The 21,515-nt window shown below is 41.3% G+C and overlaps 1 pseudogene; it reads right to left on the bottom strand.

Annotated features, from left to right (window-relative positions):
* Window positions 1–2,905: 2,905 nt before the first annotated feature.
* The window catches only part of LOC147422482 (cycloartenol-C-24-methyltransferase-like), a 55,443-nt pseudogene continuing 36,833 nt past the window's right edge, over window positions 2,906–21,515 (bottom strand).

Below are 21,515 nucleotides of genomic sequence, written 5' to 3'. Positions count from 1 at the left end.
GAGAAGCAAAACAAAAGCCTAATCAACTGTACGTTGTGTAGCCATGTTCTTTCTTGACAGTGACTCTTGCAATAGCGATGTGCATGATAGCTTGAGGGTTTCCTTGGGTCATAAGTCTCCAAGTACTAGTAAGATTTTGGTAAGAATCTGGCAATGCATCAAGAATATTTTGCGCAAGTAAACTGTTAGAAATGATTTCACTTGTAGAAATGAGCTTCTCATGAATATCCTTGATATTAGCAAGGAAAGTCTCCATGTCATCTTCCTCGTGCATAATCTTCAACTCCAGCTCTTTACGCAGCGATGCAATTTTAGTCTAGTTGGGACCCACATAGAACCAGCCAGAATATCCCAAGCGTGTGTGTTTTGCTGATTTATCTCAGCAAATGTGAGGAGTAATAGTGAGACTCATAGATAATGAAATGAATGCATGAGCTTGTGCATCTCTAACATCCCAATGAGACTACTCAGTCATAAGCAAAAGAACTCTAGCAGCAACATATCTGCCACCAAAACTTGCAACAACTTCAATAGAGCATGTATCCATAGAAGAACGACGTACATCAATGCACTGTACAACATTCCAAAATCCCTTTGACACAAGAACATGTTGCATCATGTAAGCCCACATTAATTATCCACATCCAATTTATCCTCAGCAGTAAACATCTTGAAACCATTTGTGTTGTTGTCAACCATGGTGAGTGACCACACTTGATGTGCTACTACTTGGAAAGAGGTAGAATGAAGTAGGATCAACACATGCTATATAGCACAGTCCAAAGAAGACTACAAGAGACATGTTCTATAGAAAATTGCACTAGCAAAAATTTTGCACAAAAGACAAAATTGCCTATGTAGGACTGCTTGTAGTGGAAATGGAGGCCAAAATGAGAACGAATGAAAATTTTGAGCACACCAAGATGTTCTAGTTTACCTGAGGATTTGTCAACTTGCTGATGCTCACCAAAGCTCACCCAAATCAGAGAAAGTGAACAACATGTGCTAGCGATGCTGGTGACTATGCCTGGGATGACACAACTTTCTCTGATAACGATTGTTGAAATTGGGGTTGCAAGGAAACACACTCAACTTGGAGAAGATGAAGAAGCTCAAGGCACACAATAGAGAGTATATTACAAGTGTACGATAGAATGATAAGTTAGCCATAGAATGATGGGTGTATATACAATGTCTCGGTGGTCCTAGGTGTGTTCACACACATCACTACCTCATATGTGGTAACAAAGGCTAGAGAGCCTATCCATGGCATTAACATAGCCCCTACAATGCACACGCATGGTGCATCAAATATGTCCATTACCTAGCCCAACACCTAGGTGAATAAAAACTTGGGTTAGAAGGCATCTTCCTGGTCAATTACTTAAAAATATTTCTAAAGAAAATTAACGAAACTTTATACATCCCTTCCTTCAATTAAGAACAGTGTAGTATGTGAACATCCCCTTTCACTTAGAGAGAGAGAGAGAGAGAGAGAGAGAGAGAGAGAGAGATGAACTCATGCATCAACCTTTTGACAATTGCAAAGAATTTTTCTTGGCTAATCAAATAACAACACTCTTAGACATTATGATTGGAATATAATGTGATACGCAATTGGACAAGTCCTCATAAATTATACACCGTGTATACTAGGGTTATACATCCTATCTGTAGATCCTAAAACAATTGGGCCATGCTACCAATAAATAAATGTATCACCTCTAAGTCACTTGCTTACCAAAGAATATCAAACAAAAGCTTGTTCCAACGAAAACTTAACACAACCAACGATTGCTTTATGTTTAAAAAAAGGTTGTAAGAATGAGTTACACACATTGATGTGGGTGCATGTTCATTGGATTGTATATTGAGAGGTTTTGGATGTCATCCCCTCCATTGTTCTACACAAGATGTTTCTATTAATAGTTAGCTAGAGTTGCCTTATCCTTTCTTTGAAGGATAATCTTATTTAATAATGAAGTGTTCAAGAATATAATTGGCACTACCTTATTAATGCATAGAGAATGTTTGCACATGTTGCCATCTTGGGGGAGAGTGAGGGACCACAGTGCCACAGAGTTACACATTGCTTCTTCTTAGCCGCAACAATGTGTAGGTCATAGACTAGCACATGATTATACAACATCATCTATATGTTGACTGCCATTACACTTCAAATTGTGACAAAAATCATTTTCCCTAAGTCTTACCCATATGGTACTATGTAGTTTGACTTTTCCCATGTTTCATTTGCGAATACCATACCTTCTTCTCAAAATTAATGAGAAAACTTAGCTTTGAAGAAATTTGGGTGATTGCTAGCTATAAAAATAATGGTCAATAAAATATTTCAAATAGGACTTTGTCTTAGGAATGTAGCTTCGCATTATCTACAATTTTGTTAGCTACTTGAAAGAATCATGCTAAAATGTGCAGTAAGTTCTTAATAGTTTCTTTATAAAAGCCATAGAAATTTTTCCTGCTTTCAAAAAACACAACAAAGTGAAAATACGGCAAAACTGTATTTTGAATTTGGCAAGTTGCATGCACAAAGAAGACATGAGGTATCAGTGAATATCGCATTATATTTAAAGAGGCTTTGAAATTTATCCAATACATGTTCCTTCTATCAATTGAATGGTGAAAATAGTAGTTGTCCAAAAGAATATTTCATGTGGTCAAAAGGTGTGCTTCTTTTACACGATAAGTAGTTGCTTCCTTTTGGAGCAAGATAAGGTGCCATTTGGACAACTTTCTTGAAGATCATCGTTATTGCAGCTGTGAAAAATAGATAAAAACAAAGAGGGATGGAAAATTCATAATATTTGTCGAAATTACTTCTTTTTATTGCATATGAAGAAGTTGATAGAATTGTCTTTCAAATATGGATGAAAATTGCATTCTAAGGATGAGGCTTTTGAGCAAGGAAGAAGTATATGGGTGTAAATATCTTTAACCTGTGAAAAAAATTGTAGAAGAGATTAGATATAAAGGAGATAAAAAATCAAAGCATGCAACAAATATTTTTGGAAAAAGACCTTACCTGCCCCCCAAAAGTAAACCTTTCCCTGATCTCTCTAACAATTGGATTACTTCAAGGCTTCCTTTAGGCACAAGATGTGAGAGCTCCATCATCCACAGCTATAAACCCCAAAAAAAACAAAATCAGCAACTTTATGATAAAGTACATCATCTAAGGTTTAATTCGGATAAAGTGTGGTCCTAATTGTGAAAGCAAAAATGTTTTAGAGAAAGCACTTATAATTTTTCTACCTTAAGAACTCCCCCTTTATTACAGAAAACGCGTTTTTATTAATATTGCTTGCACACAAGAAAGTGCTTTTAGGATGCCACAAAAGGCTAGTATGCAAAAATGGAGAGCCTCTGAAGGGGAGCACAAGAGATGGCTTGAGGCCAAAGTGTCACTTGTTGAGTTGCAAGCTAAGGAGATCAAAAAGACCCGGCTACTGACTAGAGAGCTTGCCCTCAGACCTGCCCAACTAGGCTTGTTTCTTTAGAGCTCTTAAGGTTAAAAGAAGAAGGTATTCAATTACAGGAATCATTGATGAGAAGGGGAACATTATAGAGACCAAATGCTATGGACAAACTCATGCTTTGACCATCTAAGTCAAATTATTGGTCAACCGCAATTATGTTGACAGGAGGTTGAGGACGCCAAAGCCCAACTACTCGGTACTTTTAAGTGTGGTGTGCTACCCACTAAAGCAAAAGCATTGGAGATGTCAATTTCACTCGATGGATGTTGGTCTACCTTGCAAGCAAAGGGGAAGGAAAAATCCCCTAGATGGAGCGGACTTACAGTCAAATTTTTTAAAGAATTCTGCGCGGATCTTGACACTCCACTAATGTACAAGCTCATTGCCAATGTGATTGCATTAAAGTTGTTTCCAATCTTGAACAAATCCATCACTCCCCATCAACATGGTTTCATCAAAGAACGTTCTATTTATGATAACATCCTGGTAGCCGCGGTTGGCATTGAGTATGCGCCTTTCTTCAAGCAAGAATGTATCCTCCTTCAACTTGACCTGGATAAGGCCTATGACAAAATATCGTGGTCATACTGTGATGGTCATGAAGGCTTTGGGTTTTGGACCCAAGTTGTGTGCAATATTGCATACACTAGGGAAGGGAAGTTACTCGGAGCTGCTATTCAACAATAGGATAGTGGGTATGTTTGAAGTCAAGCGATCAATCAAGCAAGGCTGCCCCCTTGCCCTACTGCTCTTTGCCGCTCTCACCCTTTGTTAACCTTGCTTGAGTATAGTGCGTCAAAAGGGGAAATCCAAGGTCTAACACTTCCTAGAGGTAAACAATTGTTGGCAAAGTATTTTGTAGACAATTCTTTGCTCTTCCTCAAAGCCAAGCCGGAAGTACTAAGAAGATCCCTTGAGATCTTTTGACTATTTTCCACTACTTTTGGCTCAATGTGAAATATTGAGAAGCCAAGATTAATTTTGCCATTTGAAACTGACTCTTTGACTAGGAAATGGTCAAGGGAAGTTATTGGTGAGGACCTTGTGTTCAGGCTCCTAAGAACTCCACTAGGGTTGTGCATATGGATAAGCAGCAATTCGATTGGGTCATCAACAAGGTTAATACCAAAATGAGAAGATGGGATTTTGTGCTCCTCCCCTTCCATAGCAGAGTTACAATCATCAATGCTTTCATGATCCCTTACATCTTGTTCGTATCTCCACTGCTAAAACTGAGAAAATTCCAATTGGAAAGAATTTTTGAAGCCTATCAAAAGATTCTTATCGAAGAGCGACACTAAATCCACAACCCCTTGCCAATGGGAAAAGTGGGAATGGATAGAAAGACCAAAGAAACAAGGTGGCATTGGGATCTTAAACCCCATGATGCATGCAGAAGCATTGTGTGCCAAAGTAGTTTTCTTGTTTACGGAGCAAAATCAAGAATGTGCCATCATGTCCTGGGATATATTAAACAAACAATGTCCAAAGAGGTCCAAAATCTTATCGTTAACTATGGCCTCCTTCCATGTGCCCCCCTTAGAGAAGATCTCTACTACTTAACAACAAAGATTTTGGCACCTTGGCCTCCCTATGGAACCATCATGAAGGAGAATGGAAGTCTCTAGAACTATTGACAGAGGTCAATAGCCTATCCCTATAGGAAGAGGTACTTGTTGGTAGACTCATGGATCTTGTTTCCCATATTTTCCTCCCACCTTGCTCTACCAAAGTTGAATGGAAGGTGTGGAAGGGGCCTGGGGTAAAGCCATTTCTTTCTCCCTTGACAAAGAGTGTTTATAAGAAGCTGAATTTCTCTAAGCAGTGGGTTGGGCATCGCAACAACAAAACTTGGTACTAAGCGGTGTTAGGGGATATGTGTTCGAAACGTGACCCGGGCAGGCGCCGGGCCTCTGGCTATGGGAGGTGCGAGAGACTAGATGCTAAACACAAAGCAAAAGACTCTGAAAACACGTTAAATGCTTAAAAATTGACAACAGGAATGTTTTAAGCTGCTAATGATTAGCCGAAGTGAAATTCGATTACAAATGTTTGTCGTTAATGATACTGATGGTGTTAGGAGAGTTTAATGATCTCAAATTAGATCACAACTGTAAATTTCTCACTTATGCCTGCCATTAGATCCATTTGAAGCTGATCAGGACGTACATATCTTGCGAAATTCCCTGCTTGATTCCCTTGTAATTCCCAATTATGGTAGAGCGAGGTTACCCTCTCTCCGTCTTGCCTTACCACTCCCTTATCTTTCTACTTAACCCTAGACTCCCTAAATGCTTTCCGAGTTTCGACATCTTCTCTTGTCAAATTTCCTTCGCCTTTACTTTCCCTTGCCAAAATCTGCTTGTCTGCTCTTGCCAAACTTCTCTCGCCTTATCTTTTCCCTTGCCGAGATCAGCTTATCTGCTCTTGCCAAGCACCCTTCTCGTTATTGAGCTAAGTCGAGGTCGAGGATGAGAGAGACTTTGATCTTTCTTCTTCTCCTGATTGACTTGCTTACCCTCTTTCACTTGATTATGGCCGAGAGAGGGATAGGAAACTCCTTGCTTTAATTGGAGATCGAGAGAGAGAGAGAGAGAGAGAGAGAGAGAGAGAGACCTCGCCTTGCTTGCTCAAGCCTCAACCTCGATCTGCCTTTCTTGCCTTGGCTTGTTCAAGCCTCGCTTGGAATCCCCTTTAAAGCACCTTCCTTGTATGCAATTGCCTTGACCAAGCTCCGAGCCTTGGCTTCACCAATCTCACCTCGAGAGCCTTTGTTGCTTCCACCAAGCTTGAGAGGGAGAGAGAAATTCCTTCTTGCTTTGAGTGAGAAAAGCTCCCCCTCGTCCTCCTCCTAGTTTCTCTGCTTGCTTTGGTTCTCAAGCCCCCCAAAGAGAGAGAGAGAGAGAGAGAGAGAGAGAGAGAGAGAGAGCGCGAGAAGCCCCTCCTTTTTAACTTCGTTCCATTCCCCCAATTTTTTGCCTCAGCCCATTAGTCATGGCCCCATGACTTACATGGCGCGGGACGCGGATTAATGACATGGCAGTCAACGGATCGAGCCGCTTCAAAGACGGCGAGAGTGGGGCCGACCGGCGGCGTCGAGAGCTCCTGAGTGGATCATGTTCCTTGCGCGAGCTCATCCGAGAAATGCCTCACCCAGGGCGAGCTCCTCTTCCTTCTTTGCGCCGTCTGTGCCGCCTGCTCACGCTATCGACCCCTTGCTTTCCTTTGTTTTCACACACACCTCTATAACTGGGATGGCCAATGGATTATAGTGGGAGGGCATCCCTTAAGCATATGACTTGGGCATTGGGCAACCAAGCCTCGGCTTAAAGAAAAAAAAAAACTAGGGCGGACATTCGGTCCTACCCCTTAGGAACCACATTTTGCATACATGCCGGCCAAGGTAATCCCAAGCACAACAACTTCCTTCAGCAGTCCTTGACTAGCAATATTATCGAGAATTTTAATGCCCTTATCAGCTTCTTAGTGGAATTACGCCTTCACGATGCAAGCATCAGTGATTGCTTTGGCCTGAGAGCACTCCCTTTGCACTCATTGAAAATAGCTCAAAGCTTCTTACCGCATCCATGTTGGGCACTCCCCACAATCATTGCATTCCAAGAGATGTCATTTTGGACACGATGCTATTCAACGCACTTATGTGCTTCCGTACGGGCACCACATTTAGCCTATTTAACTTCCAAAGCATATCGGTTTGCGGTATTCCTTGATTGAAGCTCAAAAACTCCCAGATGGCACTCCGACCTAAGCTGACTAGACTGGCACGGAATCGGCCCCTGATGAATCTTTAATGGCCCATAACTTGGCAACCATAACTCTGATCACTGATCTGAAAAGATCGACGCGCTCCACAAAGTGAGCACTTTAGGCCCGTGCATTCATTTCATTTTTGTTACCTCAGTTGCAGTTGCCCAATCCGGTACGGATCTGCAATCGACTTGAACTTCAAACTGCCATAACTTCCTCATCGTAGCTCCAATCGACGAGACATAAAGACAAGCTGATGAGCACTTCAAGCACTGCAGTTCTAGATCATAACCTTCCATCTGTGCTCACTTCAAGCATACTCATTTTTGGCATCATTAAGGCATCTGTTGGCACTTTTAAGCCTCACCTGGCATACATTAATCATTAAGCTTGGCCTATTAGCAAAACCCGATCACTTCTCAGTAAATGTGTAGGCTTCAAAGAATCTTAGCCTGCATTTCTCTGCTCTTTTTATCTTCATGGCAGTAAGGCTGCATGACAACGGAGCAAGATTAAATGGAGCTAGGTGTTGGAGAATTTATAGAGCTCTGAATGCAAAGATGAGCAGAAAGTCTTTCTCTACTGGAAAAAGTCTTTTTGGTTCTCTACCAACCTTGGACAATACCAAAGTGTGGGGTCTTGGCGATAAAACCTGCATTGGATGCGACCAACAAACTATGACCATATCCCACCTCATATGGGGATGTCTAGCAATCAAGAGCTTTGTTGGAAGAGTCTGTAGATGGGTGTTTCCCCAGCTTAGTAACCCATTCTTTAGACGAGACCTAGCACTGGGCTCTAGATGCTTAGATAATGAAGATTTGAGGATAGAAATTTGTACATTTAAAGTTGTAGTCCTAAAAGCCATGCGGGTTTTAAGAATGAGCATCTATTGCAGAAAACAAACAAAATGCTGCATGCAAAACTAGTGTTGGTACTTGCGAATGGCTTCTATCAAGCAGGAGGCAGCGTCTTGCTGAGAAGAAGAAAATAATTCCTTGATGAAAATATAGATGTTTTGTAATGTGTATTAAGGGTACATTTGAGATCAATGGTGTCAAATCCCCTAGGGGCTTTGCGCCCATTGAACTAACCTTTTTGGATATGTTGGATGCCTTTGTGCAAAGGATATCCCCGGGTTTACATGTATTATTTTGAGAAAATTCAAATCAAGCTCAAATGAGAATTTTTTAAAAAAGGATCACTAATTTGTCTATATGTGCTATGCATGGTCTGAAAACATCTTGAAACTTTTTCAACATGACTTAATGCATAAAGAAGACTTTGAATCTTGAAAGTATTTTTAAGAAATCACTTGTCAAAAATTAGCAAAATTTGAATAAAAACTATAGTTTACTTATTAAATTAGAATGGTATTAAATGATGTCAATCTTTATGTAGGTAACCATGAAGATTTATAGATGTATTCCATACCTAAAGAGGAAACTTTCAAAGAGGTTTGGAAGTTTGGTCCTCTCAAATATTATTTGATCCAAGTTGGGGAGAATTTAATAATTTTTTGTGCATTTTGATAGATTAATCTTTAGGTGTAAGGACATGGGTCCTACGAGCAAGGCCACCGGCACAACCGGACAGTGTGTACACTAGGACGAGGCTATAAGATAGCACAGTGTGTACGCTAAGGCGAGGCTATAAGATAGCACGGTTGTGTAGAGACTAGCACACGCATTACCACCGTCCTTTCACTAGTATCCGATCTATTTTTGGGAGGAGGGGAAAGCGGGTTGTATGTGCATGTGACGTACTGCTTCTCCCCCACGTTTCGCAGATAGTGACATCTTCGTTGCGCAGCAAAAAGAAGGCAGGCAGACCACAACCACCCCATCTACGCGGGCGACAAAGGCAAACTCAACCGGCAACTCGATAGCACAGAAGCTTCGAAGGCTTTCGTTGGCACCGTTGGTTGCGTGCGTAGGAAGGTCCGCTTAACCCTTGCATGAAGTAGGGTTGAATCCACCCCATGAGGATAAGAGGCTAACACTTTACCATCAAGCTATTGACCCTTGTTGTGTATACCAAAGAAAGATAGCATAAGTGTTTGTGTTGAAAGGAAAGCTAGAAGGAAAGGGAAAGCTTCATACTTCAAGGAAGTAGTTTCACCCTTCCTTTTCACTTCTTGGAGGAAGGCAAGTTTTCTTCCAAAATTTCTTTTTTCCTCAAGGAGATAGCTTCAAAGTGAGCAAAAGCCTTCACAAAAACAACGAGTTTCTGTGAGGAGTCACAAAGGTGTTCTTACGAGGAACGACACATGAAGCGCTATGATTCCCACAAGGCAAGGTTCGCATGCAACGTAAATCACAGAGTACACAAAGACTTCAATTTCACAAGGTACAAGTTGACATTTTTTCTCTCTTTACATTTGTGTGTGTTTACCATGGCCAGTGAGGATATCCCACCTACACACACTTTTGATTTTGAGCACGTAGATCAAAATCAGGGCACCATGGGTGCTACTGACACTAATATGCATGACAATGATGATCTAGGAGATCATGGGCTTGTAAATATGACTGCTTTCAAGACTTTGGAGCATCGCCAAGCCGTACTTGAAAGCAACCTCTCTGCACTCAATGTACATGTTACCAATCGTACGGAGTTACTTGTGAAATCTATGAATTCACAAATGGCTCAAGGAGCCACAAGATGCATGGTTCAAGGGAACCAAGCTCGCACGACTCAAGGAGTTCAAGAGACAAGTGTTGCAGAAGATGCAAAAGGTAGCAATGCATTACTTAATAATATCACCATTCCTAAGTTTCATGGAGAAGAGCGTGATCGCAAAACAAGGATATGGTCAATATGTTCTTACACAAATGGTATTCATAGATTGAGACACACCCCGGATATAAAGACGGCTGTGGAAACAAGTCTATCTCTTAAAGGCAAGGCCTATAAGTGGTGGATGACATTTCCAATAGATACTCATCCCCCTTCTTGGGCTGCATCTCAAGCTTCTTCCTCCAAAGAGTTTTTGGACTCCAATGAAGAAGATAAGAATTGGTTACCATGGGATGCATGCCGCATGTCTGACCTCTCTCTCACACAGTTGCTTTCGAAGTATCGAGAAATCATATTAAAACTAGAAGGTCTAGATAAATTCCAAAAGATACGGAGTTTTGATAGGGGTCTTGACAAAGACTATCGTCTTCATGTCAAGACCCAACATCCAAAAACTTTGGAAGAAGCCATCAGTCATGCTCAAAATTTATGATGATGACCAAGAGAGGAAAAGGAAATGTTCCCTACTCTACGAATACTTTTGCTAAGAGCAATGTGGCTAAGAGCCAATGGCAAGGTAGATCTACCACACGTTCCAAGAGGAATAAGAGACAATCTACCTCTCCACGCCCACAAGAGGCTAAGAAACCTAAGCACTCACGAGATACTCCAAGTGGGTCTCTCAGCTGCTGATTTTGAGCATGCAAAGAAACACAATTTGTGTTTTAGATGTCTTTCGGAGCATTATAACAAGAAAGATTGTCCTCTTTTGCAAGGCAAAGAAAAGGCCATGCACACGGTGCAACGCCTCACATTAGATTCATCTCCTAAATATTGTGATGTAGAGGTTCTTCATATGGAAGAAAAGCACTAGTGTTGTGTGCCTGATTCAATGTGGTAGCCCACCTTTGGCCCCCATGATTTGATTCCCATGCATGGCTGGATGATGGTGCCACTCATAACTTCTTGATCTATAAGCTAGTCAAGAGATTGAAGCTTACACAAACTCCCTGCTCTCACAAGTATGTGGTGGAGCAGATGTCTGGGAACGATAAAGAAGTATGGGACACGGTAGTTCAAGGGGTCGAGCTTATTGTTCAAGATCATATGATGACCCTTGACTTCCAAGTTATGAACATGGACCGTGCTGATGTAGTTTTAGCACGGGAGTGGCTCCATGGTTTAGAAAACACATTGCACACTTGTTATGAACACAACTCCTTATCCTTCATGGCCAATGGTAAACATGTGCTTTTGCTTGGTGAGAAAAATATACCATCTGCACCTCCTATATGTACATCCGAGCTTTCTATTTTGCAGAAAGCAGATTTAATAGATGAGGTCTTTTTGTCGTACTGCTTATCTCCAACTCTTCTGAATTCTCAAGAGAAAAGTGCGGTGAATTCTAGTAATGGAATGCAAAGTGCAAAGAATTCTAATGATAAGAAAAGTGTTAACAAATCTAACAAGCAAAGTGCTATCAATTGTAATTCTATAGAGCAACGTGCAACTGTTGTAAAAAAAACATTACAAGATTCTCCATGGCAAAAACTGACTCACTTACTCACGGACTATAGTGATGTGTTCTCAAGTGATTTACCACCGGGTTTACCCTCTACACGTGACGTGCAACATGGCAGAGATGTCTTGCTAGGCACTAAACCGGTGATTAAACCACCTTATTGTATGAGTGCTAAAGAAGCCAAGGAGTTAGAGAGTCAGTTGGCTGACTACCTCGCTCGTGGTTTCATTAGACCTAACACTTTGCCTGGGCATCACCAATTCTATTGGTAAAAAAGAAAGGTGGTACTATGCGCATGTGCGTAGATTATCACGGATTAAATGCGATAACCATCAAGAACAAATATCCTCTACCTCAAGTGGATGAGTTGTTTGATCAACTCCATGGGGCAAGATACTATACAAAGATATATCTTCATTCAAGATACCACTCGGTGCGTATCCCGTTTGCAAGATAACTCCAAAACTGCTTTTAGAAGACAGTTCGGGCATTTTGAATTTTTGGTTATGCCTTTTGGTCTAACCATGCTCCAGCTACATTTATGAAACTCATGGATAGTGTCTTACGTCCCTATCTTGGAAAATTTGTTGTGGTTTTCCTTGATGACATTCTCATTTACAGTAAGACTGAAGATGAACACATAGAACACTTACGATTAGTATTTTAATAGCTACGAGCTACACAATGTATGCTAAGCAAAGCAAGTGCGATTTCTTTAAAACAGAGATACATTACCTTGGTAATGTGATCTCTTATTCTGGCATCAAAATGGACACTGACAAGGTCGTTGTCATTCTTCGATGGCCACATCCTAACATGGTTGAGGAGCTTCAAATATTTTTAGGCATGGCTGGATTTTATGGATAGTATATCCGTGATTATTCCAAATTGTTGTTCATATGATGGATCAACTTAAAGCAAAAGGTAAGACAATTTCTTGGGAAGAACCCCAAAAATGTAGTTTCGAACAGCTCAAGGTAGCTATAGCCATTGCTCCCATCCTAGCAATCATCGACCCACTTAATCCATTTGTGATAAATCAATTGGTGCAATACTTCTCCAGGAGGGAAGACCTATAGCCTTTGAAAGTAAAAAGTTAGATAGAGCTCAATAGAATTATTATGTCCATGAGAGAGAGCTCTATGTCATAATTCACGCTTTATGAAAGTGGCAACACTATTTATATGGTGCCGAGTTTGAAGTAGTTTTTGACCATGAGAGTATCAAATGGTTTACTACTCAAACAGACTTCAAGGGCCATAAAGCTAGATGGGCCAAAATCCTTCAAGATTATGATTGTAAGCTATGATATCGCAAGGTGAGATATAATGTAGTAGCGGATGCACTAAGTCGGATGCCTCAGATTAATTCACTTTCTTTCACGGAAATAAAGAGTGGATTTCTAGAGTCATTACATGGCAGTGTGGAGTGCAGTTCTAAAAAGGGATCCCTCACACTCACATGTCTCTATACAACCAGATCAACATATCTCTGGACGCGCAGATAAAAACTCCAACACACAGAGAGCTCCATCCCTACTCAGGAAGAGCTTAAGCGATGGAAAAACTTTTCCATTGATGATGGCTACTTACTCCACAAAGGTACAGTATGTGTGCCAAAGGGCTCAAACACTAGGCGCAAAATCGTTTTTGAGTGTCACGATAGTCCAAGTGCTGGTCATCCAGGTATTCGTAAGACGTATGCCTTAGTTCGATGGAAATTTTATTGGCCGGGCTTACATCATGATGTTCAAGAGTACGTACTAAACTGCCAACAATGCCAAGTTAATAAGGGAGAGCTCCTCAAGGTAGATGGCCTTTTACATCCTTTAGAGATTCCACAGGGTAAGTGGGAGAGTATCTCTATGGATTTTGTAGTAGGACTACCTACTACAAATCGTGGCCATGATGCCATATGGATAATTGTAGACCATCTCACCAATATGGGTCGATTCATTCCCATTAAGACTACGGTTAAGACATTGGAATCAGCACGTCTATTTGTAGAGCATATATATAAACTCTACGGTCTTCCAGCTAGTATCATTAGTGATAGAGATCGAAAGTTCGATAATCACTTCTAGAGAGCTGTGTTCCAAAATTTGGAAACTAAACTTAATCTTAGTACGGCTGATCAACAGAAAGAGTTAATCAAGTGCTAGAGGATATGCTATGAGTGTATGTTAGCAAGAAGCAAACCAATTGGGAAGACTACTTACCTATATTGGAATTTGCTTATAATAGTTCAAAGTGTGTGACTATAGGGTTTAGTCCATTTATGCTTTTGTATGGATTTCAACCTAGATCACCCGTTATGGTGGGGTTGGCTAAGGATATGATACAACAAGAGAAGGATTTTCTCCAAGACCACTTTGACATGCTTCGAGTTGCTCAATAAAAAGTTAAGGAAGCTCAAGATCAACATAAGAAGTACGTAGAAGAGCATCGTCTTCTTGCTACTTTCGAAGAAGGAGACAAGGTTTTCCTCAAAGTTCCGGAGCATTTAGAAAGTCTGAAGACGGGGAAAGTTGCTAAACTTTTACCACGTTGTCATAATAATCAATATCTAATTCTCCTAAATGATTTTCTCATATTAAACTGATCATTTAATGTGGGGAAGTGCCAAGGGAGAAAAAGCTAGAATATTGGTTAAGTTAGCAGACCGGCCACAGTAGGGATCCAAAGGAGGGAAAATAGGGATCCAAAGGGGGGGCCATCTGCAAAAGAGCCATGTGAAACAATGGGCCAAAAAGACCCTAAGGTTCAGCCCATTAAGACTTCCAAAATGCTAAGGTTCCAAAATTCAAAGGTTGTGTCCAAAGGTCAACCCTAGGGAAAATTGGATGCTTAGTGTGTGCCCTAAAAGTCTTTCTACATCCCTACATGGGAGGGGGCGAGCCCCAAAGCTAGGGGATGAGAGAGAAAGCCACACACACACACACAGGCTCCCTTTACACAAAGGGAATGAGGGACACATGTCAGCTCCCTAGGCCAGATGCCCACAAGGTGTGCCCAATTCCTATTGGAAGACCCTTGAAGTGGACCAATGAGAATTAAGCTAGAGTAAATCTAGTTTAATTAATTTACAAACATTTAATAAAAGAAACCAATAAGAATTAAGTGTCCTAGAAGACTATTGGGCAGTCTCCCAAGGGGTCCAATGAGCATTCAGGAGCCCCATGGCTTGCCTGATTCCTATTGGCCAGGAGGCAAAGGGGTCCAATGAGAGTTTAGTTTAATTATTTAATTACCTAAAGCTCTCACAAAAGGGGAAAGGGGGACACATGTCAGAAGGCTATCACTTATGCTGCTTAATCCCTATTGGCTTGACCTGGGGAGGTCCAATGAGGCAAAAGCCAGACTTACTTAGCAGCTAGGGCTCGCCCAAGAGAGGGGGGGGGCTGATTTTTGCTTGGCATACACACACACACACTCTCACACTTGACCATGTGTGAAGGGAAAATACTCTATCTCCTCCCAAGCTTTAATGGAGAGCTCATCACCTACTCCAAGCTTGTGAGATAGAAGCATACATCAACACTCTCTTGGCATGTGGATGCAAATCCAACCAAGAGCCAAGCTTCAATGCATGCTCATCTTCTCTACCAAGCTAATTACTAAGCTAAGCTATGCTAATATGAGTGATTATGTGAGGAGATGTACTTCTTTCTCGTAAGATACTTCTTTTTCCTCTCAATCTACTCTCATACCCTGCTAGCTCTCACCATCTTCGAAGGTGTGTGAGGTCTTGGGTCTGAGAACGGGGATAATTCAAGTTGTGTTTGATTAAGTGTTTTGCTTGGTGTATGAAGCTTCCATCTTCATTGCACTAGCTAGTCTTGAAGGAACACAAAGAATTGTATTGTACAATGTCTCTCTTGATGGGAGAAACCATAATACAAAGCCTTTTGGAGGGGGGACCGGCTCCATGCAAATCCGGTCCTCAACTGTTGTCAATAGCTTAATTGCTCTCTCTTTTGAAAGTATTGTCGATGCTATCTAACTAGGTGTTATGCTTTTTGTTGCTCTCTCCACCCAAGCACTCTTGTAATTCTCATTAGGAATCAACTCTAATGAAATGCCCACTATGTTCATGCTAAATTCCGCTACACAAAAGATTTTAGGCCATTAAATGTTACATTGGTATCAGAGCTCAAGGTTTCTCTTTTCTTGCTCAAGAAGGGAGGTCCTCAAGCTAGCTACAAATGGTTGGTATTATTAATTGCCTGTGAGTAAGTAGAATAGGGATTTTTCAGCCTTGCAGTGCGCCTGCCTTTGTGCAGTTAACAGGGCATCACCGTCGAGAGCTATGGTCTTAATAGTGGAGTCCTACGGGGCTTGGCTACGGCTTAACCACTATTGAGCTATTAGAAGCTTGACAGGAGCCGGTGCTGTTTTGGTGTCGAAAGACCCTCTCTTCTATTCCTTGCAATTAATGGTATTCGAGCCGCGGGTACAGTAGCTTGAGTGCTTTTTCTAAAGGGGTAAAGAGGAGTAGCAACTAGGGCTTGAAGTGCCAAAGTACACCTAAAAAGTTTACACCTAAAAGTTGTTAGAATGGCTGACAATATTAAAGAGAGTGAAATTAATGTTGATAACTTTGATTTTGCTCATGAGCAAGCTACTAATGATGCTTCAATGCTTGTTAATTATCTTGTTTCTAGGCTTCAACAAGCCATGGGCAATCCATCTCTCCAAAGTGAAGTGCAACGGCAGCTCCGTGCTCACGGGATTCTCCAAGCTCATCACCATGACGAGAGAACACCTAGGAAGCCTCCTTGTGAGACTACCAAAAGAGGTCTCTCTCCGATTCGGGAAGAAGAAGAGAATCCATATGAAGGGCTCAAGAACTTACTTCTTGATGATGCATCTCCTTCCCAAAGGAGAACTCAAGAGCCTCCACCGAAGGAACGAGAAAGAAGCGAGTCTCCCGCCACCTCGGCGGAGATGGCTCCACGAAGACGGCGGGCTAAACGCTCTCCATCACCACCAAAGCGGAGAAGACCATCACACTCTTCTCCACGCCATAATTCAAAGAGGGATGATAAAAAGAAAGAAAAGAAAAAGGTGAGAAAGAGGACACCCTCTTCTCCATCTTCTTCATCCTCTTCCTCTTATGAAAGCTATGGTGAAGACGACAAAGATCAAGACAAGAAAAAGGCGAGAAAGAGGTCACCCTCTTCTCCACCTTCTTCAAATTCTTCATCTTCTGAAGAAAGTGATGGTGCAACTTTTGAACCATCAAAAAGAAGAGGCCATAGAAAATCCTATGCCACATGGAAGAGGTCGTCCAAGCTGAAGAAATTCAAAGAGGGAGGGAAGAGCATCTCTTTCCTTACCTATGATGGCACCTTCGGTGCTACAGACAAAGTTTTGGCCTTTATCCAGCAATTCGATGCGGCGTTTGGAGATGAGGGCTTCACGGAATCCTCTAAGCTACGCCATGTAGCTATGCACTTTCAAAAGTCCGCCAGACAATGGTGGTCTAGCCTACGAGCCAACGGTGAAGCTCCACGAACATGGAAGGCTTTAAGAGCTTCCATTATGAAGCAGTTTTTGGCCACCGATGCCAAAGACAAAGTACTCACCGAATGGCGAAGCTTAAAGCTCTCTCCCAATGAATCCATCCAAAAATATGTAGACAAGTTTTGGGACCTACAACTCAAAGCCACTGTCTTCAAAAAGTTGGATTTTGGAGAGCAAAAGCAACAATTTTGTGCGGGCTTAACCGAAGAAATGGCGGAGTATGTCAACTCCCAAAGGCCACGTACCATATCGGCGGTAATACACCATACTATGGTGGCCTCGCGAATCAATTTCCAAACGGGGGGTAAAAGAAATAATAAGCCCCCGGAAAACAAGGGTTCCAATGAGCCTAAAGGGAAGGACAATGTCCAAAAGTCTCCTAAGGGCAATTCCAACAAAGCTAAAGAGAAGGGAGTTTACAAAGGAAAGAATAAACTCTCTCCTGAAGAGCTTGAGCGTTATCGTAAAGATAACCCGTGTTTCAAGTGCGGCGAACAAGGGCATGCGTACCGCGCTTGTCCCCAAAAGAACAACCGCCAAGATCCTCCTAGAGCTTCTTTGGTTGAAATCCAAGAGGAGGAGATTCACCAAACTCACCACAAAGGATCTCCTCTATGCCATGCTTGGGGAAAGGTAAGAGAACATGATGCTTTTATTCTCTTTGACCCTGGTTCTACTCACAATTTTATATCTATGGAGTTAGCCACCAAGCTAGGCATACAATCCTACGAGATGGGAGATATCCTATCCGCAGACAGTGCCTTCAAGGGGCAAGAAGCTTCAGTCACTCCCTTAATCGGGAAATTGAGGCTTCATGTCCAAGGCTATGTGGACAAAGAGGACTTCTTTATCTCTCCTCTCAAGCATGAGGATGTAATCCTAGGGGCACCATGGTTTGACCGTCTGGCTGCCCATGTTAAATTCCTGAAAGGAGAATCTCCTTTAAGTTCAGGGAAAAGGACATGTATATAGATGCTAGGGAGATGGGTAACACCATCCCCATTGTACATACACCAGCTTTCAACAAGTCAATAAAGAGCTCTATTTCCGTGTACATGATTTTTGTTAAAGATTCTCAAAATGAACCTAATGCTTTAGCAAAAGAAAATAAAAGCAACCAAAAGGAATTAGAGTTATCCAATTTTCTCAAGGGGTTTCAAGATGTCTTTATTGACGACATCCCTTGTGAGCTACCTCCTAAACGAGGTAATGACGACCATGCAATTGAACTTCTTCCAGGAAGTTCACCGCCTAACAAACCTCCTTATAGAGTTTCTCAAGCTCAACAAGAGGAGATTATGCGGCAAGTGCATGAGTTAATTGAGAAGGGCATGGTTAGGCCTAGCTCATCTCCATTTTGCTCACCTGTGCTATTAGTGCAAAAGAAAGACGTCACATATCGTATGTGTGTCGACTATAGAGCACTAAATAGGATCACTATCAAGAATAGGTTTCCCGTTCCACGGGTAGAAGACCTATTTGATAAGCTACAAGGATCGACCTACTTCAGTAGGATTGACCTAAAAAGTGGCTATCATCAAATAAGGATAGTTGATCAAGACATTGTCAAGACCGCATTTCGTACTACATTTGGTCTTTACGAATACATTGTCATGCCTTTTGGCTTGACTAATGCACCAGCCACATTTAACCGCTTGATGGAGAAGCTGTTCAGACCTCATCGAACCTTCACTGGAGTGTTCTTTGATGATATTATCATCTACTCTAATTCATTAGAGGAACACAAGCAACACCTCCAGGTAATATTTCAAGTTTTAAGAGAGAATAAACTTTATGTTAATCGAAAGAAAAGTGAATTTTTCTTGCAAGAGATTCAATATTTAGGTCACATTATCTCTCAAGATGGAATCCAAATGGATCCATCCAAGTTAGAGGTAATAAAAGGATGGCCTAAACCAAGGAATCTTCATGAACTAAGAAGCTTTATAGGTATGTGTGCATACTATAGACGCTTCATAGAAAAGTTCTCACAAATTGCGGGACCATTACATGACCTAACAAAGAAAAATGTTAGGTATACGTGGTCTGCTAAGGAGAACAATGCTTTCGAAAAGCTTAAAGAAAAGCTTATCTCTCAACCTGTGCTTACACTACCGGATCTCTCAAAACCATTTGAGGTCCAATGTGATGCTTGTGGTGATTGCCTTGGGGCTGTTCTGCTCCAAGAAGGGCACGCCATAGGCTATGAGAGTCGAAGGCTCGACCCTGTTGAGCAAGCTCTAGGCATATACGAAAAAGAACTCCTTGCAGTTCTACATGCCTTAGACTCATGGAAGCACTATTTATTGGGGACTCCTTTCATTCTGCGAACGGATCACCAAAGTCTTAAGTACTTCATGACGCAGACCAAGCTCTCCGACAAACAAATGAGGTGGGCAAATTTCCTTTCGCAATTTCATTTTCATATTGCTCACATTGCTGGCAAGCATAATCAAGTAGCCGATGCACTCTCAAGACGACCGAGAGTGAATGCGATTTCCATAGACATGGGTCCTACAGGCAAGGACACTGGCACGGCCGGATAGTGTGTACGCTAGGTGGAGGCTATAAGATAGCATGGTTGGGTGGAGACTAGCACACGCATTACCACCGCCCTTTTATTAGGGAAGACCATTGAGCAACAACTTTATCCCTGATTTTGTTTCTCACTTTTTATTATTGACTCATATATGCATTGGACATATTTTTACAAAAAACAAATTGGTCTAGACTGTTAAAATAAGCTCAACTTGTGGCACCATATGGAAAAGCCCTCTAGCCACCTAGGAAAGGATAGATAATGAGATGGTCCAATAGCAAGAGGATGTAGCCTCTCTAGGCAATGATTGTAAAGCACTAAATCTTACTTAAGAGGCTATTCTCTAATGAATCAATTGCACTTTGATTCTATCATTGTGTTTATACTCTCTCTCTTTATACTCTTGCACTTGGCATAGCCTAACCCTAATCTCCATCTCTCTAACCCTAACCCTAACATCATGGTCAATCTAAGCATAGAAGGAAAGCATCAAATAGCTTCAAATACGTTTGAAACCTTCCCATCAAGCATTCAAATATGTTTGTCAAGCTTTAAAGGGTTCTCTCTCGTTGCACTTCAGAATTTGGTAATCATGAAGAGTGCTTCTCAAAAGAGAATAGTAGCTTCACATTCCGCCAAAGAATTCCCTTTTGTAAAATCCTTTGAAAGTTCATTTTTACAGAGCACACTTTGACATGTATGCAAACATTTGTGTTATGAAACGAGAATTAGACATTGCCTTGAAGGATAAAATATGACTTGGTCCAATAGCAAGAGGGTGCAACCTCTCTAGCCAATGATTGTGAATCACTAAGCGTATATTAGAGGCTATTGTCTAATTAATCTATCACACTTTGAGTCTATTATCATTGTGTCTGCACTTTAACTTTATGCTCTTACTTTAAGCACTAGCATAACCCTAATTACTATAACCATAACCCTAACACCATGGTGAGCTTGAAACTTCACCCTCCATAGCCTGCTAGCTCACCATAGAATCTTGTAGAGAACGATCCATCCCTTTATACTAAGGCTCCATCTGCCATAGCCTAATGCTAAGGAGTGCGCTTTCCAAAAGAGCCAATGGTTCATTCCTATTCCTAATTAATCCCACGCTTTCTCTTTCCCTAATCACTACTATCACTGATTAGGCTTGGGCACGCTTTTGGCAATACCAATGAGCCAATACCCTTCTTAACTAATTGATTTGTGATTAATGTCATTCTAGCAATTGCGTGTGCACATAATTTTTTGAAAGTGTACATTTGTGTTCATTTTCAACTTACTTTACGATATCATAGCTCTCACAAGATCCATTATCACTTTATGTAATTTATGTGTTTTATGTGTATGCAAAGCCATTTCTAAGACCTATTCATCTATTGTTTAGTTGCTTTAATCAGGTCTCCTATGTGCAATTAATAGGCTGATTACTCTTGCAAAATTAGTGCTCAATTCAGCCTACCTTGCTGCATAATAGCTTCCATCATAACCATAATTCCATTGTGCATTTTGTGTGTGTCCAAAGCACTTCTTGAGGCCATTTCATATAGCTTTAAAATGCAAAAATCTATCAAGATTTGGTTTGTTTATGTATGTCTAAACTCCTGCTGCATTCAACTTTCATTAAACTGCTTAATCTTTGGATTTTTAATTGCCCCCACTAATGTACTTGCAACTTTTGGGGGAGGGGGGAGGGGTGTGTGTGTGTGTGTGTGTGTACGTGAGAGAGAGAGAGAGAGAGAGAGAGAGAGAGAGAGAGAGAGAGAGAGAGTATTTGCCTACCAAGATTGATTAATAAAAGGTATATTGGGAAGCCCTCTCATGAGGAAGCAAATTGTCTTAGTGGCTAGAACACTAAGTATAGTGTGTTGACCCATATGTCGTGGATTCAAATCAAATTTGCTGGATTCTTGGATCAA

The sequence above is a fragment of the Adiantum capillus-veneris genome, chromosome 27 (genome assembly GCF_014529385.1).
Source record: "Adiantum capillus-veneris isolate H3 chromosome 27, ASM1452938v2, whole genome shotgun sequence".
NCBI lineage: Eukaryota > Viridiplantae > Streptophyta > Polypodiopsida > Polypodiales > Pteridaceae > Adiantum > Adiantum capillus-veneris.
Note: the sequence above shows the minus strand (reverse complement) of the source record. Positions and strands in the feature narration are given on the sequence as shown.